The sequence below is a fragment of the Trachymyrmex septentrionalis genome, unplaced genomic scaffold, assembly GCF_001594115.1.
Source record: "Trachymyrmex septentrionalis isolate Tsep2-gDNA-1 unplaced genomic scaffold, Tsep1.0 scaffold147, whole genome shotgun sequence".
Classification (NCBI taxonomy): Eukaryota; Metazoa; Arthropoda; class Insecta; order Hymenoptera; family Formicidae; genus Trachymyrmex; species Trachymyrmex septentrionalis.
In genome coordinates, this window is record NW_017304620.1 from 405,670 (window position 1) to 412,987 (window position 7,318).

The 7,318-nt window shown below is 30.4% G+C and overlaps 1 protein-coding gene across 12 annotated transcripts in view; it reads left to right on the plus strand.

Annotated features, from left to right (window-relative positions):
- LOC108745695 (glutamate-gated chloride channel) overlaps positions 1 to 7,318 on the plus strand; it is a 549,841-nt gene that overhangs the window by 258,075 nt on the left and 284,448 nt on the right. The gene's annotated exons all lie outside the window — the stretch shown is intronic.

Below are 7,318 nucleotides of genomic sequence, written 5' to 3' on the forward strand. Positions count from 1 at the left end.
TATATATATATATATCAATGACGAATAAATTACTTTTTAATCATAAAACAAAGAACATGGCCAATCTTATCACTATTTACATATGTCTTCCAATATAAGTTTATAAGTTAAATGCAATATAACTTCAAGTGAATTCAAACGAATCTATCTATTTATACTCTATACGATCTTCGTACTGTATGACTGTTATTACAGTACAGAATGTAAAAAGTGCAAAATGACTGCGCTCAACATTGGCAGTGTTTCTGAATGCAACCATGTATCGCTACCACTTGCGATCAGTAGTGAAATTCTCTAAACGTCTTATCAATTGTTGTCGCTATCGTTAACTAGCGACAGTCAATGACAAGATAATCCTGGAAGACAACGCAACTGTCATTGGCTGTCGCTAGTTAACAATAGCAACAATTGTCGATAAAACATTTAGAGAATCCTGCAACAGATAAACATAAACGTACAAGAAAAAATCGATTCCTCATTGACTAAAACTGGGTCAACGATAATGACGACGTTTCTTAATCTTAAAAAATTTTCAGATCCAAACTTTGTGTAATATCTTTATTCATAGGGCGTAGAAAAAAAATTAAGCACTTTTATTACACAATCTGAGTGTAAGTTATCGATTGAGCGTACGTAGAACTTGATCTGTTCAGCCGCTATTGAGATCCAATAATCTCGATCCCCCGCAATTCACTGTCTTGCGTAAAGGAATGGTGATGTCGCTGAGCTTGTCTTAGCACCGAGACACTACCATGTCTCCTAATACGTAACCCTCTCCCCCTCTCCAGCTATGATAACAATTATCATCTCAACCTGAAACTTCCCAGGTAAGCAAGCTATCGTTATTTTGACGTCGTCATTTTAAATTATTGACGTCATGTGACCTATTTAAAATGTAAAAATGACATCATCTTTTTAACCAATTAATGACATCATTTATTTATGACGTCTTTACAATGTCATACTTAATGACATCGAATAAATAGCCAATTGTCGACATACTAGTAACATTATTAGTGATCAATTAATAATGTTATAGATTTATTCCGTTAATAACATGAAAATAATGATGTCAGTTTATGACGTTGTATGAGTGATAAGAAATATAAGAATTCACTTCATTTTTACAATGTTTAGACGTCCAGGAGCTTGAAATGGTTCTTAAAATAAAGTAGAAATTACAAAAAAAATTGAATTTACTAGAATATTTATAACTTCAACACCTAGCAAATTTGATCATTTTTTAAATTTACACTTTGTCTCAGGAACCTTATAGATTCGTCATAAGAATAACTAATTAATAATGTCAATTGGACGACACCTTGCTACTGTCAATAACACGAAAAAAATGACATACTTTTGACTTATGACCTATGACAAATGTATGTCATTTTTACGATGTTTGGATATCATTTTAAACGTCACATTCGTCATAAGAATGACTATAATTAATGACGTTAAATAGTCGATACCTACCTGGGTAATATACCTGTTTGTAATTAATATCTCATTGTAGAGTATCATTTGTCACACAGTTTAGTCCAAAAATTGAGAGCTCAAAAAACAAGCGAAAAAAATTTTTTCAATCACTCTTTTCTATTTATATGACGTTCCATTTTTTCAAAATAAAATAGATTTTGATATACAATTTATTCAATGTTGTTTCAACGTTTCAGCAACATTAACAATTAATGTAGAAAAATCAATAAAGATTCAACTTGTGGTTTAATTTGTTTAATATTATTTTAACATTGCAGCATTAATAATCAATGTAAAAGAATCAATATGGATACATTGATAAAATTCTTCAACATTTAACATTGCAGCATCTCAGCAATATTCTTTTAACGTTATCTGCTGTGTAGATCGACGTCGGCTCAACAATCATTTCTAGATATGTTTAATAATTTATCGTAAAACTATTCTATTTGAAATTTCAAAGTAATTTTTGATTGCGAAAGATGTATTATATAATAAATATAAAAAGTTTTATTCCACAAAAGTTTATATTATTATACAAAGTATATAATGATATAAAATGGATTTTGAAATAAACGATTTTCAAAATATTTTAAATATATTTAGTATTAAGCACGTAATGTTTGCTATATGAATTTTACAAGCAAAAATACATCAAACTTGTAAATGACATGTCAGTAATATGTTACGAAATATACTGTATAAGTTATGAAGTATATTTAAGAAATATTATAAAATTTATTTATATAAATATCTTTAAAAAAAAAGATTATCTTGGATATAAATTATTTTGTCCATTGTGAGAACACAATCAATACGAACTAAAAATGCCTATACCAATCGAAGCTAGATCTTTAATGCTTAAATAATTTGATGTGAATTATAGGGGAGACCGAGGCCAGTTGTCACAGATTTTGATTAGTGATTTTTAGAAAAAAGTGTCTGATTTTGAAATATTATAAATGTTATAATATACTTATATCCTTTAGGTATTAAAAAAAATATTACTCGTGAATTCATCATATCGTGAAAATAAGTTATTTAATTTTTTTAAATGAAACTACAAAAATGTGACAATTAATCCCGTATTCTAGGTTGATTGTTACACGTTCTAGGATTAGCAGTAGTATGTATTTGTTATGGGCAATACATATAAAAAATATAATTTTTATTTTAATATTAATTCTATATTTTGAGAAATAATGATAATTATGGTATTAATACTAATAAAATAGTCACTTTAATCATAAAATACATAATTTGTTTTTATACCGTAGTTTCTATATGAAAAATAAAAAATATATACATATATCTATATAAAATATAATATATTTGTAAGTATATTCTCTAAAAATGTGTTCTCTAAAGATATTAAAATTAATTATTACCTAATCTCGTCTTATTTTGATCAATCTACCTCACGTAGCCATTTTTAATAAAAGAGATTATATTCACAAACTTTGTCAGGATAATGATTAATTAATTATAGCAAAGATCTTCTAAGATATGTCATTTTCTGTGAATATAGGATTAATAATGCCAAAGACTTGTCAGACAACAACATAATCGCTGTAAATATTGAGTTGGCAAAAAAGTAATTGCGTTTTTTTAAACGGCATCTATCAGTAAAAATCGCAATTACTTTCTTACCAATCAATATAAATATATCTTGATAGAGTAAAGTTTTAGCTTTAAGAATCTCTTTTTTAAATTGCAATATGATAATTTTTAACAGAGTTATGAATAATTAAAATCAAAATAATCCTTTTATTAATCCGCGATAATTCAGTAACCAAAAATCGTAGACATATTTAAAAAAAAACAATTTTGTAAGGAAAGTATCAAGCTTTCACGATAGGTAGTCGAAAATTTTCTCAAATTTGTTTTGAACACGTTACAAACCCACAAAGTGAGAAGAAAATTTTCCGTTTTTTTCAGCTCGTAGTTTTTGGCATGTAAAACTTACCAAACTCATATAAACTTGAAAAATGTGGTAAGCTTTTAAAAGTAGAGATTTCAAACTTTAAAACCCTTTTTTAAATTTAAATTTTATTCATTATTGACGAAGATATTGTATATACAACTTTGAGCTAAAAATATGCAATTACTTTCTTGCCTATTCGATAATATATATAATGCTTATGATGCAAATCATTTTATACAACAAATTAATAATATATCAACAATCTACAGTTAAAAAAAAAAGATTTTTTTGCCATGTCCTGTTTGAGTTATAGGCATTTTGACAATTAATCCCATACAATAACTAGCCCTGGTCTCCTCTATATATCTATATACTATATAGAATGTTTTCAGGTTAAACCGCCAAAATTAAAATTCAGGACTTCAAAACAAACAAAAATTTTCCTTTGGATGTATGCTCGCAAACGCTTTGTTCGAGAGATATACTTCTGAAATTATATATGCAAAACTGTAGAAATGAATAATGTCGTAATAAAGTCTATTCTTTTTATTGCTTCACAATCATGAAAATTTAATTATTTAATGATTTGTTCAAAATGATGACCTCCAGCCCAGAGACAAGCATTACGTATATTGACGAACACGAGTGACTGACTGATATTGAGCGTCCGTAATTTCTTTGCACGTTTGCACAATTCTTCGTTTTAATGATTGAAAATCATTAACAGGCAATGGATACATTTTTTGCTTCAGAGTACCCCCCCCCCCCCCCCGTACAAAAAATCTAATGGTTTAATACGTAGGCTGCTGGAAAAGTTTCTGCAAATAATATAAAAAAAAACATGTAAAATTCAGTAAATGGCTTCATTGTTTTTCGAAGTATTCGCCTTTAAGATCGATACATTTTTGCATATGCTCGAATCAATTTTCGAAGCATTTTTTCCACTCTAAGGCTGTAACCTCAGAAATCAGTGTACGAAATGTTTCAACAGCTGCTTCAGGCGACTCAAATCGCTCACTAAGCATTTTATTTTTAAGAAGTCATTAGGTGATAAATCAGATGAATACGGACAATGAGTCATCAATTCGACATTATAACTGGATAAAAAATCAACGGTTTGAAGTACTGTGTGACAGCTGGCGTTGTTATGATGAAGGATGATGCGACGATTTCGGTTTGTTCTATGCAATTCATTTATGACTTCTAACAAACAAATTGTTGTATACCAATCAGTATTTACAGTACTTCGCTCCTCTAAAGCCACGGTTATCACATAACCGAAGCAATCATTTGCTTGGCAGCACTGCGTGAACGAACAACTTTTGTTGGTTTCGGTTCATTTTGAAATACCCAAACAGTGGATTGTTGTTTACTTTCGGGCTCATACAAATAGATCCATGTTCGTCCCCAGTAACGATGTTGTAGACCAAATTTGACCGACCTCGGTTGAATTTCTTGAGCATTTCTTTGCTCCATTTGACACGAGCCTGTTTTTGAGCTTCGGTCAAATTGTGTGGGATCCAACGACTGCAAAGTTCCGTACGCTCAAGTGATCAAAATCGTATGTATTGCTTTCATGTCAATGCCTAAGGATGCCTGAATCTCGCGGTATGTTATATTTCGCCGGTCTCGCTCAATCATTTCACGCACAGCATCAACATTAGACAACAGATAACAGGCAACAACAGACGTGTATGGACGACCTTCACGGAATTCATCACTAAGAAAGGTACGTCCACGCTGGAATTCGGCAAACCAATTATAAACAGTCCTATTGGATGGTACTTCATCCCCAAAAGCCAAATGAAGTCGATCGATGCATTGTTTCGGAGTTAGATTACATTTGTAATCGTAAAAAATCGTTGCCCGAAAATTTTCACGCGAAATTTCCATTTTCTTACAAAATAACTTTTTTTAAAATACTATCCAAACAAAACTAGTTGGCTTGGGTACAAACTGTCAATTGAATTATAGGTTAAAAATATCTAATTTTACGGATATGATAGTAGCAGAACGTTGGCGCCACTGGAAGTACTAGATTGCAGAAACTTTTCCAGCAGTCTACGTATACTATTATATATCGGCATATTTATTATTAGAATACGTACGAGGTATGATTATATTTTTCGACAAAAATATTTAGTTTATTTGATAAATCCAAAGAACTACGAGCAATCCAAAGAACTAATAGCAACGAACTACGAGCTACAATTATGAGCTTTGTGAATAAAAGCTTATCAATGACTTTTGAGCTTTAAAACAAAAACAAAAGATATTTCAATTATTCATTCCTACAATTCTGTATTATAATACTTTAGAAGGAAATATCTTTTGAAATATTTGCGAACATACGTGCAGAGGAAAATTTTTATTTGTTTTGAGATCCTGAATTCATATTTTAAGTTTGGTAGTTTAACCATGAAACACTCTGTATATACGAGTATACGTGCCTTACATGCACATTTATCATATATTTGTAGTCATTCAAACTGCGCGCTGAATTGATTTTCCGGACTTATAAACACAATTAAATTACTATAATAATATCACGAATTAAATTAAATTAATAAACAATTTTTAATAATTTAATGCTCATTCAAGTAATATATTAGAAAGATGTTAATGTAAAAAACTGAAAATAAATTTATTGCGAAAAATATTACCTCAACCAGGAGTTGAACCCGGATCTCTTGTATTCCGTACGAGTGTCCTGAACTTTTAGGTTTTTAGGCTTAGATGCATGTACATACTCGTATATGTACATATATGTACAGTATATATATATATACAAGGTGTCCCAGTAACTCTGTTACAAGGTAATATTGTATCTGTTACCGTTAACGATATGCGTAAATGCCTAAGAAAAAAATTGTTTAGTTTGAAGGGATATACATTATGGTGGGAATTATTTCTTTCTCAAGGTCATATTTTGAAAGCCTTCAAAGTCATTAGTATTTTTTTAAATAGGACTATATATTTTCATTATAGCGTAATAGCTGAAGTCAAGACGAATGGCCTGTAATACCATAACCTTCACGTGATCTTGAGTATGAAAAATTCAGAAATTTTGAGGAATGGGTGCAAATAACGAAATAAATACAATAGAAAATTTGGCATTTATTGTAATAAGTGTTCAAAATTGTTTCCATGGACTTCTAAACATTTGTTAATTTGATTATTAAACGAACGTCGCACATTTGCGAACATTTAGGGTATTACAGCAGCACTTGTCAGATACGTAGGCTTTGTCGAAAAAACTCTCTTTGATAAAGCACATATAGAAAGAAATTTAGGGAATTACCATCTGATCAAATTTGACCCGGATTGGTTAAAAAAAACAACAATTTTATGTATTTTAATACAAATCTTTATGATCGCCTTCAAAATAGCCTCCTTCTGAGCCAATACAAGCATGCCAACGATTAATCCAATTTTCCATACACTTCTTATAGGCCTCGGCCGGGATGGCATTTAGTTCCTTCAGCGAATTTCTTTTTATGGCCTCAATCGATGATAATTTAGGAAACGGAATAAAAATATCGATAATTATTCGATCAAATTTCCTGCATGATCATATTAACTCAGAGAGCGTAAGCATCTTATACATTGGAAATGAAAACGTAATATCGATCTTGATTAAGTTCAATCATCGCTCCAACATCCTCTTAAGTACGTTTAGAAATTATTACATAAATGACAAGTACCATCTGATCAAATTGGACCCGGACTGGTTAAAAAAAACAACAATTTTATGTATTTTAATACAAATCTTTATGATCGCCTTCAAAATAGCCTCCTTCTGAGCCAATACAAGCATGCCAACGATTAATCCAATTTTCCATACACTTCTTATAGGCCTCGGCCGGGATGGCATTTAGTTCCTTCAGCGAATTTCTTTTTATGGCCTCAATCGAT